The following is a 14,633-nucleotide window of genomic DNA, read 5'->3' as shown; positions in this document are numbered from 1 at the left end:
CATTACGTTTGGCGCAAAGCTCACAGGGCATGCCCTATTCACAGCTGAATTGCAAATATACCACCGCCATACACACAGCATTTGATTTGATATAAGAAGTCAAGACAATAACAAAAACAGGAAGCAACACACAGATATAAAAACTTCAAATTTAATAATGTACTTTTGGGAGGGAAATCTTGATGCCGCTGGCTCTGAAAGTGCATCTCAGGGGCCCACATATGTCCTAAAAAGCTTTTTTTTTTTTTCTTTGAGTTGTAATGCCATTCTGTTGTAATGCAATAAATAACACCTATGTGGAGCATTAAAGGGGTCTAACTGAACTACAGCTGCTGCTGTGAGGAGGAGTGAAACCTGATTTGTAGGTGGTGTAAATAAAGCTCTATGCTTGGGCTGATGCTTGTATGTCTTTTTTTTATGTTTCCTGTGGCCTTCTGTAGACTGTACAATACAGCTCCACTGTGGGGAGCTGTGTCTCTGTGTCTGCTCTCTCTCTCTCTCTCTTCGCTTCCTTTGTTTCCTTCTGTCTGTCTGTCTTTCTGTTTGTCTTTCTCTCTCTGGCACATATCATCATATGCAGTGGCTGTGGGTCGTTGTTGTGCATGTTAAAAGCTCAGCTGGGAAGTCAGAATCCCTTGGACTGATGCTCTGTGGCCTCAGTGTTTCACAGCTCTGTAGCTTGGACCGACCATCTGGGTTGGGGGGGCGGGGTTGGTTGGGGGGGTGTGATGTGAGTGATAGAGTGTAGGTGGTGGGCAGGCAGGCGTGTGTATGTAGGTCTATTTGTGTGTCTGTTCCTGTGCATGCATGTGTGTTAATTCTTTAATTTACATTCATCATGCAGAGCTGTAAGACAGCCATCAAAGTGAGTCTGCACTGTACAGGTGTGTATGGTGGGAGTTGTGTAGTAGAGGTATGTGTGTCTGTGTGTGTGTGTGTGGGGTAATCTCTCTGTTGATCTTTATGCATATGCAGTGATCTTCTACTCTGTGGGCAGCACTTGAATTGGGATGAAAAAGGTTCTGCAACTACAAATTAGCAACTGCACGGCATGCAGCTTTTATGGGTAAGGAGTGTTTTTGTCTAGTTTACGAAGATGAATGGCTGAATGCAAGAACTATACACTATATATACTATTGTATTATACAATGTTATTTACAGACACACCTTTCTCTAAGTAAGTGGAATTACGTCTTGGACTTTATTGTCTTATCCCTGACGTTTTTGTAGTTGTGCATGATTTAATGTCCTACTTCTCATAATGTCACATAAATTCAACTCAGTTCTGTTTAAAACAACAGATATCTCCATATAAAGTGATACAACTTCAACAATAAGCCCTGATTTGGTCAAACTTAAAGACCTATAAAACATTAACATACATCTTCAAGATTTATCAAAATCATAACAAACTGAGAATGCATGTCATTAAGATTTAGGACAGATTCAAACGTTGACACTGTAGCAGGGCATTCATGGGGTTTCAGAGACAATTGGCAAGATTTTTGTCCAGCAGCTGTCTGGCAAAACTCACACAACTGGTTTGTTTGGGCAGGAAACAGAAGGATCTGAGCCTGACAATGAAGAGAGTACTCCAGCAAGTAGGCATTGCACATGTTTGGGTGACCAAAAGAGGCAGATTGAAAAGAAAAGAGGCAAAGATTTCCTGACTTTCGGTCCCTGATTTCCACTAAACACTGAATCCTGCATTTCCCATAATGGATTGTGATAAGCTCGATAGCAGTTTTCATTAGACTTTTCTTACCGATATCTTTTAAACTCCAAACTCCTGCATAAAATGTTCAGCTTCTAAGCCCACGCAGTGACACCTCAATAATGAGTATTGAGGGTTTTTTTTAATTATATCTAATATAACCACAATTTTGGTTAGTCCTACTGAATTAATAGCATTTTACAAAAGGGAAATATCTTAAGGTATTTACTTTCAATTCCCCTCTGCCAGAATGTCATTTAGGAGTCCAGGTTTGCAGTCACATGGACTTATTTTTCTTGAATCACATGACTGACACAGTGTTACTTAACAGGACAAAGAATCCATCCAGGCATCATGGTATCACACTATTCCACCAGTCTAAAAGGTGATGGTAAAGCAGCAGGAAACATGGATGTAGGAACAGTAGGTTTAACACAAATCAGCTTTGCAAGTTTTTAATGTGGAAAGAAATGCATTCATCACGCTTGTTAGGCACTGAACACACTGAACACTGAAACTTTGATTGTTGATTGTGATTTGAAGTCCACAGGGAATCTTTCAATGTTGGTGTCTGGAATTCTCCAATCCTGAATCTGAGCATTAGATTAGCCTTCTCTGTCTATATTTGTGAACCCTAATAAAAAGAAAGAAAAACAACTGAAAATTATAATTCAAACTTAACAAACAAAATACGACTATTTGAATTTCAACATCTCAGTATTGATACAGTTCTTAATTAGCTGTTTAGTTGCATAATAGATTCAAATCCTTTAGGCCCTTTTCTATTCAACATAGACTCCCACAGAACCACAGAAGACAACTGTTTGTTACAGGCTGAATAGACCTCCCCCAGACTACTGAACTGGCTTACTGACTTACATCCAGTTGGGCAAATTAAAAAAAATGTTTAATGCAAAAAAACACTATATAAATGTACACATAAACTGTACAGATCTGTGATCTAACAGACATACATGTGCATACATATACTGCAATTAAACAAATAAAATCCACCGGACATATATGTGTAATTTTCAAGGCAGCAACGTGTGCACACGCATTGATACTCAAAACATTGACTCACTGAGTGTTCAACTACATCACACACACAATACAATATTCCTCTGCAGTGCTTCCCTCATTATGTCTTCTCAGCAGCTAACGATCTTCACTTTCTTTACCCAACAAAGAGGAATGCCACTCTGCAGACAAAGTCTTACAGGCTAAAACACAAGACAAAAGCATCGACTTTGTTGTTCACTTTCCTTTTTTTCCCACAAGAAAAGAAGAAAGAAAGGGAAGAAAGAAAAATTGGGCCAGCAGCAATTAAATAGCCACATTTCAGGGTTTGTTAAAGCTGAAGAAGTGTGTTCGTGGGGGAGCAGGGCAGGAAGAGGAGTCAGGGCCTTGTTCTTCAGTCAGACAACAAGGACTCCCCGCCCTCTTTTGCATTTTTTTGCATCTCTCCAGCCTGAAGATGCAGATCAAGACTAGGTAATTATCCTCTGATTGAGTATTCATAAACGATTATGCTATTGTTTTGTCTTTAATGATGCAAATTACGACTAATTACCTCACGTTAATGGATACTGAGAGTCTTTATGAGCTGTGGAATAGTGCAATTAGGAAACTGTTTATCTAACAGCACCACGTGTAAATATTAGTTGAAGGTGTCTTATGTATAGTTAATGTAAGCGTGTCCATTTGTCTTACTCATCATCTGCATGAGTTTGATGGATGTGTAAGAGAAAAAGCCCTGACTACGCATTAAGGAAACTAATTCCATTAGCAGCCACATGAATAATACAGCAGCATAAATAGAAGAAACCCTTATGGTGGTTTTGTACATTTGTAAAGAGTCCTTGAAAATTCAAAACCTTTACTTTTTAAAAGCCCCCCTGGAATCATTAAAGGCACAAATTAAGTTGCGTGAGAGTTTATTTAATAAGTTGCCAAGATCCTTTATTTCCTTCTTCCATTCTGAGTACAAATCTGTTGCCTGACTTGAATCGGTCTATTCCTTCTTTTTTTCTGATGGTTGTCTCATCTGTCAAAATGCCTCTTGCAGACTCCAGTGAATCATGTCGCAATTTGCTGCTGGCACTTTCATCATTAAAACTTTTGTACCACCCTACGATGCTACAACTTTCCCCAGATAAGACTTTCTTGAGTGTGTGAATAGAAAATTAGTTCAGTAACAACTGAACAGGGAGACGAGACAAGGCAGGGCTATTATTCTGAAGGCTATAGCCAAAACACGAACCTACTGCCATACATAAAAATCCCTCTGACTGGTGAGAAATGAGATGAGGACATTTTAGCCTGTAGTGCGGCTAAATTAATTAATGATGCAACCAGAATTAGTCGTTACTGTTCTGTTTTGCATACAAATTGTGCAGTTTCAGCCATTTAAGTTTTATCTTCTAATGGTGGCATAAATCTCCTCGGGACACAAGTTAATTTAAGGTAGTCTCATCTCTCATTTCTTGCTTTTTATATATTATGAGCTCAGAGTTGAAAGCAGCCAGTCATAAGGCTAGATTGAAGTAATATACTGTAGTTACAGAGAAGCAGAACATACAACAGAAAGAAGACCAGATTCTCTTCCATCTTTTTTATGAAGATAAGAACAATTAATCCAAGCCAAGACATCACAAACATATTGTTTAAGGAACCTGTGGGCATTAATAAATTCATCATTGTTTTCTGATGTCAGTTTTACTCATGATTTATTTATTCTGCCTCTGGGCACAAAGAGTTTCTTATGCTGCTGTTCAAACACTCTACCTTAAAATAATTGAGTAGGTGTAGGGAATTGTTGAGTTTTTCACCAATGCCCATTATTGAGCACGATTTATGAGATCACACTCTACATCCAGGCTCCCTGAGTAAACTATTTTTTTATCCCCAAATATCAACCATTTTAAAAAACATAATAGAAAAAAATACAATTTCCATTTGTGTTCAATACAATGCAGTAAAGTCCTCCTTCGTAATGGAGGTCACGCAGAAGAATGATGAGCTCAGAACTGTTAACTGTATTGAAATTCCAGACTGGCTCATTAAAAATAGATAAATGTATGTTCACATATTGTGAAATGTTCTGTACAGTTTAATTTGGAGTTAAATGCTTTGGAGCTGCTTGTATTAATAGGGGAATTTCTATACAATATGTGGAGCCTATTGTTATTTTGAATTGTTGTCTCACTGTGTTCACTCAATAACGGACTCATTTTGCATGCAGTAAGAATGTAAGCTTCTAAGTTCATGTTGTGGTTCATATAAAGTATATACATATATATTCTCCCCATTATTTTCTTCACTTTCCATTATCAGAAGCATATTGTGAACAAGACCTAGTTTACTGTGTCTTCTTGCAGCAAGAAACACTAAAATGTTGGATGCATGCATGGGGACATAAAATCTAGGTGAAACCCACTTTAAACTGAACTAATACTTCTAAATATTCCTTATTTTTTTCAGTGAAAAAACAAAAAACAAAAACATATTTTCCCATGTGTCCCAGTTTGGCTCTAGCACTCATGCTAAAACTTCTGCATACACAAAGTTGGAGCTTAGCTGCTGTAAAACTAAATGGATAGTTGACTACAGTAAATCAGCAACATTAGTAACATGATTTCAGAAATTACATTAAGAAATACTATAAAACAACTCACCTCGTTTGTTCAGTGCGGGTGGTGGGTGATGTCTGAGTGTATGCCTTTAAAAATGATTGCATTTAGGATAAATCGTTTGAAGTAGTGATGGATAAATTTGAGGTGAATTTATATTTTTTAGAAATCACAAGTCAAAATTAAATCAACATACAACATGAATGTTGTGACCTACAATGATGTAACAAACACAGGTAGAGTCTGCCGCCAGGGATTTTCCTTTTCCTGTTTAAAGCAAGGTAGCTAGCTGTAGCTATTTGATATACAGTATCTGGTGGCATTTGGCCATTGTAGGGGAAATTGCAATATTGTAATATAGGAATAATGCCTTTTTTTTTTTTCAGGTTGACTATAGTTTAGCCAAAACCAACTTTCTCATCTGCTAATTTTACCTCTAAACAGTTTTCTCAATTGGATTTCTTTACAATGTGTATTGAAATCACAATAATAAATGATGCATTATGGGGTGAGAAAAACTGTATCCATATCACGCTCCTCCAACATAATGATCTTCTGTGAATTTATTTGATGGTGTCCATTTCTCATCACATCAACTCACATTGCATGATCATTTTCTCAACTAGCTAATTTTCCATCTCAGTATGGATTACTGATGAACTGAAAATATATTATTATTTTTTTCTATTATTATTTCCTTTTAAATTCTTTTGTGATCATTGATCAAAGTTCCTTTTTACTTCCTGGACCCAATTCCACCCCTGTGCACCAGTGGGCATGTGCAGTAGAAATTCCAACCAATGCAACATTTTATTATTTTTTTTTACTTTTCTGCAACTACACCTCATTTCACTGATATGTATGACTGATATCACTTAAAGATGATTGTGCATCAGTATGTCTCGCATCACTATCTTGTTTCTCTCCATGGCGTTATTGTGCCTTAAGTGGGTACGTTTATTAGCTTTCCAGTCTTTCAAACTTTTTGTATTCTCTGAAGTGCATTTAGTTTGGAAGCCAGCACCAGTGAGTGTGTGCCAGTATCCCTTTATGACTGCCTGCCCTCAATCCTGACAAATATTTTTTTCCTTTAGGTGGTCTCTCTTTCCCCTATGCACACATAACAACCAGACATTAAATTCAAAGTACACTTTTGATAAACAGATTCTGCTTTTCTCACATGCCCTCTCAGGTAACCATGACAATGATCGTTAGTTTGTATATACAAAGAGAACATTGTATTTTTACATGTTGAATGGCTTATGCTGGCTTTTCGCTCATGCAGCAATTGAGTGTTGTCCATGAATAAGTCAGGAGCACAAGTCTCTCTTTCTCTTGTGCAGCTATTTCTTCTTTTTTTTCTCCCCATACTGCCCAGAGTAAGCACTGCAGTAGCAGCAGCTCTCTCAGAGGATGGAAACGTAGGGGTGAGCAGTCCCTTCCACATCTTTCAGTGCTCCACTCGGGCTAAATTACATGTCATTGCAGCCCAATTTCATCACAGCTACTTGTTTTGTCTTCTTTTGATTTGTTTATTTGCCAGGGTGTTATAGCCTTACACAAAACAATATGAATTTTGCAGAGGGGCCACGTTGCTTCCAATGCTTCCCCACAATATTTGAAGATTTTTTTTCTTTTTGTCACTTGTGCTGCTGAAGACCCTCTTTTCCAAGGGTATAGCATCCTTGTGCTGCTATTTATAGCCAAAGTGTGCACACCACAGGGAGAAGGAAGTGTGCATGAGTGTGTGCTTTGGGGGCTGATTAGATTTTTGAATTGATGGGTCATTTAATGAAGAAAAAAATAGTGAAGAGGAATGAAATGAGACCCGTAATTTTCTATCTAAATAAATACACTTAATACCCAGTTGTGTTTGGTTAAACATAACATGCAGTGAGTCATCCAACTTTCACCTCGCTATTATGCTAAGTACTGGTATCATTCCTAGTTGGACAAATTAGCTGTTTGCTGCTGACAGTGGATTGATGGGTGGGTGGATGCTGTACAGAATGACCTGTTTAAGTTCCCCACCAAACTTTACTCTCTGTGAACTGCAAATAGAGCTTGCATGTTGAGCGCCTGTTTGTCCTTATTATCTTCCCAGAATGCCATTTTGCAGGTTGGCCCTTATTTGCAGTGCATTGTTTGGTGCCTCTTCTGAAAAGCTGCATGTGCTAGTTGAAGAATGTGACACATGGCGCCTAATGGCATGCATCAATGACATGCCGGCAGGAGAGCGAGAGGCTTCCTTCCTTCCTGCCAAGCTTTGCTAAACTTGGAGTCTCACCCCAAACAACAGACCAGAATAAGTCCTCAGATAGGGATTAGTATGAGAATGAACCACAATGGGGGAAAACACAAATAAACAAACACTTTCTGTTGGATTTGGTTTAGCCTGTGTTGGACACACAGGCTAAAAACACATGCAAATACCCTCTGTGCACAATTACATTCACAGTATGCACACTCACACTCTCTCTCTCTCTCTCTCTCTCACACACACACACACACACACACACACACACACACACACACACACACACACACACACACACACACACACACACACACACAGACAGACAAACACAATTACATGCACTCCTCTCAACATGTGTGTCGGGCGATGAACTCACTGAAGCTGAAATGTTTATGAATGTGCAGGGTTTATGTAGTACCATTATTTATTTGTGAAACGGGTAAATTGGCCAACCTTTGGGTATTCGACGAGATCTTCAGGCTGTATAACAAACATAGAAAAGGCTCAACATTTTTCTCTACGTAATCGTTGCGGAAAACAGTGCATGCTTGATTGACAGAGCTTGTTAGAGGGCTCTTATTTTTCCAATCAGTAAAGTAATTATAAAGGCAGCCTCTTGGGTTCCTCCCATGTAATCTGGTCACAGTGGCTAGATCACCCCCTGATAGGAGAGTGATTGCCGAACTCCCTCGGATACGCTGGCTATAAGCTCGCTAACCCCTCGCCCTGCTGTCTTCATTAATGAAAATATCCCAAATGTTCTATAACATGTTCTTACAGTAATTTATGTATACACAGGCTTTCATTGTTTTCAGCTAACAAGCTACAGGAGGCAGAAAAACGTAAACACCTTATGGAAAATGATAAAACCCAGAGGTAACTTACATACAGTGCTGCATTTGAAGGTCATGTTATGGGTGAATACCAATTACTGTAGCAGCATTTGTCAGAGAAAAAAAAGATAGGGCTGACGCCACTTTGATTTGTTTTTCGAAAGAAACATGAAATAATTGGATCGTTACCTAAAGTGACCCAGTGTAGCAGCTATATTTGCAAGAGTGATTCATTCATTCCCGAGTTAAAGATCTTCGTGATTCAAACATTTCCAGACTTTTAAGGTAACTTGGTGTTAACCTTGATTCTAACAGAATCCACCACCCAGCACCTCAAAAGCCCACTAATTAACAGAGGTGTAAAAATGACATGTTGTGGTTTTATTGATGGTATTTTACCAGACTGTTTCTTGGCCTAGAGTCTAAAATAACAATCTTCTGGCTCCAGCTTGATATTTAACAACCAGATAAGAGGGAGGGTGATCGATTGTCTCATCTAACACTCGGCAAGAAAGTGAATAAGTGTATTTCCTATAACATGTTTGTTTTGACCTTAATTTTCCATCAGACTGAATGAAAGTTTTTGTCAATTTTCATTTTTTTTAAATTAAAACAATATAATATTTTCATCATTCTTCCGATTTCCAATTTTAGGAATGCCTGAATGACTGATATGCTTGGGTTCCCTTTGATTGCCCTTTTTGGCCAAATATCAACTAGTTAATATTCAACATTATGAACAGTCTGACATTTATCATGACATAGCATTTTGTTACCCAGCAGAGACTGTTGTATGTTTCCAGCAGCAGCATGCATGGATGATATGAATACATATATTCATCAAAATATGGGCTGTGGATAGTGTGAAGCGTGGAGGATAGCTTTCTCAGTGGCAGTGAGATTGGTGTGGGTACAGGGAGCTGAGCTGTGGGAAGCCAAATTGTCACGTTTGTAATGGTAATGCTGACCAAAGCAAACTGATGGCACAGCCAGCCGTGGCTTGAGCTCTGCAACCTTTTAAGATGCTGAAAGCGTTCACACCACGGCAAATGCTGTGCTGATCATAATGCATTGTGGAAACCTACTTTTTTAAACCAGCTGTCAAAAGGCGCTAGAATCAGATCTTACTATGTTTTTGAAGGTGCAAGGTGTCCTGACAGCCAAGAAGTCGAATGTGTTTTTAATTGGATGTAAGAGCGGTATGGCAGCACAGTTCCTGACTCAGGATGTGACCAAATGGATGAATACTGCTTTTTGTTCTGAAGCTGCTCAGTATGCTAGAGAGACTTGCTTTCAAAGCTTTTTTAAAAGGCTATTGTGTCACCTCTGCGCTCGTCTTCTCATCACTGATGGAGTACCGATGATGTGCTGAGGATGTAAGCCCCCTTAAGCTACAGTGATTGGACCTATCACGCTCTGCAAAATACATGAGGTGATACCCATAATACTAATCTTTGTCACCACCTTTAATGACACCACTCACTTAGCCACAGGTCTATTGTCGAGACTACGTCTCCGCTCTGAAAATGAAGAAAACATTGATTTCCTCAGTCTTTTAAAATTGGACCAAATCCCACAAAACACACTGACACAATTCACTCGCTGTTTCGCTGCTGACCCGGCAAGCAGTTGAGGCAGACAAATGAAGCCACAGTTATCAATTCTGCATGCTGAGCTCAGAGGGAAAAAAACAACAGCGAGGCTGTGTGATATTAATGCACACGTCACAGCGACAGGAGGGACCACGGCGATAAACATTGAAATTCTCTCAGATACATCAAAGCTGGTGCGTAATGAACCCCTGTATCTTTAGGGCATGGAAACATATACTGTATGCCTCTAATGTGATATTTCCCATTTCAGTGTGAGCATTCAAATCATATTTCATCCACGACACCTCCTCCAGTCTGCCTGAGTCCGGCCGACTCCCAGGGGCCGATGTTTGCACAGCAGCAGTCCTCGTCAAGAGCCGGGACAGCACAGGTTGGCCTGCTCGACAACACAGAAACACATACACACACACACACACACACACACATAAAACCTTGGCACTGACGCTGTACTTAGGGCGAACATTTGATCCCTTCAGGATGTATGGAAATTAAAGAGGTTCATAGGTTGGTGTAGCAATTACCAGGGACCTACAGTTGCTTTTTCACAGTGGCTTCCGAGCAGCGAAATGGATTCTAAACGTGCTGGCCTTTCTCCACGCTCACCGGCCTATGGTAAATTATGTCCCCAGGAAGTGTTTTAATAACAGTTTTTTGCCGAGTTTACACCATGCTGCATAAGAAGCAGCGAGATGAATAAGTACCCCACCACCTGGGTTCTGGGTCATCTTGGTTAATAGGGTGTGATATAGTCACTGTATGACTGCAATAGCGGGTTCTGGTGGGAAGAGAGCCATGTTACTGATTACTCCTGCAAACATTTCAGCCTGTTTCATTATTCCAGTAGAGAAGCTCTCAAGAATACAATGAAAACATATTTATGATCTACTAAAGATATTTAATTAGGCATGTTCATTTTGCTTTTGTTATGTTAATATTCCTTATATAATCCCACTTAACTGTTGTTACTGTACATTTTGTTTATAGATCCCTTTCAGGTGTTTATTAAGACTTAATACAAGAAGTCTGCTTGAAACAATAATGTGTTTCTAATATGTTTTTTATGCACAAATAGTATAATTTCCCCATTAAAATCCTTAAAAAGGTATCTACCCCTTCTATCTCATTAAAAATTCCAGACTCTATGAATATGCAAATAATGTTCATTTATTAAGTTTACCTGCTGGACAAAATATGTCTGCCACTTAACTGTAAAGTCAATTTTAAGTGTATGTGCACTGGTTGCTTCAAATCACACTTGATGAATTAATTGAATTGCATACTGGACCAGGGTTGACTTCCGGACATATTGCTAATGTTAATGCAGGTTCAGCTCCCTTCAGTTGGCTGTGATTCAGCTTAAATTGACATTTCAAAAACCCACATTGATGACAGAAATAATAATTAGAATGAATGGTTATCTGGAAATAAGTGAATAAATTGACAGGTGTGTTTATTTATTAAATGGTTGGTGCTAATAGGGTTGTTACTGAATTGTTTTTATGCTGTAATCACATTAATTAGAAGTTATCATTTTGACACTCGTAAGAAGCCTTAAAGGAACAACTAGTTATCTTCCTCTTGCGCTCTTGCCTTTCTCATAGAAAATGTCCTGCTTTAGGAATTGTCCACTGAACACTGCTGTCTTTTGTCTCCATTAGGCAGTTGTGTACAGAAAACAACCCAGTATTATTTAGATTTTTTATAAACCTGCCCCCTCTGCTGTCATTTCTGTGGTGGTGGGAGGGCAAGCGCAGACTGAATAGTAACTCATTGTATATGTTCTTCTCAAAATGATAACCATCAACTATCTTCCTATGATGCATAAACTCCCTGCTGCTCCTATGGCTGTATTTTGTTTTATAGCATTATATTATAGTGACTGCCGACAGCCAGGAATAATACAATCAATTTGTCTCGCTCACCGGGGAGGGCATAAGAGATATTCTGTCTTCCTTGGTCTTGCTTTCTATGTTTTCCTCTCTTTCTGCTTCTTCAAACTTGAAGTAAGATGAGTTCTGACTTGCACAGTGGCTGAATATATGAAAATATGAATTCCTAATCAATTTCCCGCCATGTCAACACTCTTCTGCAAATCGTTATAACGTCTCAGCAGGATCCCTCAGCTTCAGGAGGGAACGTTTGGCAACTTATCACAACGATTTCCACATCCGAAAACTGAAAATAATGAGAGAATAATTACTTTCTTCTGATAAGTCCTCATCATGTAGGAGTTGCCTGTCTGTGCTTGTTTAACAGTATCTAACAGAATGTCTCAGCTCTACATCCATTGATATTTTCACGCTGTTGGTGGGAAACCAGCAGTGAAAACTCTTTAATATGTTTTATCAGAATGACAAGTTACACTTTGAAAGTCTTCAAGTGACTCTACAGGAGGCACAAAAGCTTTCCTTGCTGCTTGTTTGTATTTATGAATAGCAAAAAAAAACAAATAATACAATAATTACTACTGTAAATACCAACAGCGCTGTTACTATGCTACAATTGATCCACCTTAGGGAACATAACCACAGCCATTGCTTAAGTAAAAATAAGTTTTAATATAGCATCTTCTTTAGATTTTTCTTCATTATTCTATCCCTATGCCAATGTAAATGGTATGAAATTATATTGTCATCACAACATTGTCTGTCTGTGTGGATATCCTTAAACGTAATAAAGCAAGAACAATTGAGACCACCTATAGAGAACATGGGCATTAAGATGTTGGAGCGCTAAGCTGCATTATTTTGGATATTAATGGTAAAATGATTTTTCAGGAAACATCTAAAGTATGCTAATGCATTAAAGGATAAATCTCACATTTACAGAGCTTTGACAGTTTTCAGTATAAACAAAATAGACAGGGATATTCACGAAATGAATACATTTGAAACTGACCATAGTCTTTGGAAATGTTTGGCTAACTGCTATCCGTACTTACTCTAGCTACCATTTGTGTGCACCCAGAGATGTATGATTCTACTTTATAAGCTCTGTTAAAAAACAACAACAAGCATTTTTGTTTTTTTTACTTCTTGTGGACAGACCTGACAACGTATGAATTCAGATGTTTTACAAATTGGCATCGTGACGTAGTTATTTTGGCAATCTTTTGATCTATTTATTGCAATTAAATTACACCAAAAACTGTATATGTTGGGCTCATACCACCAAACTAGATATGTTGGTGAAAAACTAATGTTAGCAGTGTTAGCAATGCTTACACCTGTTGGTAAAGTCTTCTGAAAGGTTCAGTGTGTAGGATCTTGGGTTCCGGATCTTATTTGCTTTTATGTTTTTATTGTAAAACACTTTGTAACTTTGTTTTTGAAATGTGCTGTGTAAATAAAGTTAGTATTATTAAAGGTGTTATTATTTGGCAAGCTACAGTTATGGCATTAGACTGGTATGTGTGGGACTGAATCAAAATAAAATACAGCCATGTGTCTTAATGGTAACAGAGGAGCATGTCATCCAGTGTGAGAGTGTGGCTCATTTAGATTTTGTATCACAACTATACAATACTTAGTTACTAGGATCATTTCATTCTGCTTTTTTGGAATTTGTCGACAGTGAGAAAAATATAGAAATTTGCCTTAAAGTACAGAGTTCATAAAGTTTGTTTCTTTGTGTGTGTTTTTGTTGAGTAAAACCTGAAACATATCATTTTTGGTTGTATCACCTCTGTCACTCATCAGTACAATAACCATGTTTTTGCTGACAGGTATCCTGGAGAAGCGTGTCTACTGTTACCTGGTTTTCAGTCTATGGTCAGATTGAAGAACCACTGGAGCTCACAGTGAAAACAATGATTATTCTTTAAAGATCATGTCATGTTACATGGGCTCCTAAAAAAGATTTTCACATGCTCAGGTTAATTTGTATAGCAACAAAGTGTTTTGCATAAAAAGGACAAAACGTTTAACAACACAGAGAAACAAATTAGAATACAATATATTTAACATAACAGACAAAAGACTGCAGCAGCAAGAAAAAAAAAAAGAGAAAAAAGAACTCCCAGATTAATGAAAGAAATAAAAGTGCAGTAGAAAATTAATCAATCAAAACACAGGAAAACAAGAATTAATTCAAGTTTGACAAAGCAAAATGTATTAGCTGAAAAAACATGATGAGAAAATTAAATGCACAGTACTTGAGGCTTATAACAGGGTTGCTTTTTCAGCCAGTGATGCATGCATGGAGGAAAATCCATATGACCACAAAACAGAGCTGCACCTCACCTTTTTACCTTTTTACTCTGTGCTCCTTTCAGACAAACAAATGCACAAGTGCTGCCACCTCTAAGCTGTTATTGTCACTACGGGCTGCTTCACATTGATAAGGGTCACTGGAGCCATTTCCTACTTGTATACTTACAGTAATAGCCATCACTAAATCATTGATTACTCCTTCGCCCCTATAAATTGGTTTCATTGAACTGAGCATTTGATGATGTTGTAACCAGTGAAATGGCCGTGCCCTGAAGCTTTCATATTCTTTCACAAATATTTGCCTATTTTCCAATTTGCCAAGAGATTTTCTGCAAGCCATGGCTCAGAGCAAACCTTTTGACATTTGCCAGGA

Source organism: Dicentrarchus labrax, unplaced genomic scaffold (genome assembly GCF_905237075.1).
Source record: "Dicentrarchus labrax unplaced genomic scaffold, dlabrax2021, whole genome shotgun sequence".
NCBI classification, from domain to species: Eukaryota; Metazoa; Chordata; class Actinopteri; family Moronidae; genus Dicentrarchus; species Dicentrarchus labrax.
The sequence above is the reverse complement of the archived record's forward strand: the minus strand, read 5'-3'. Positions refer to the sequence as shown.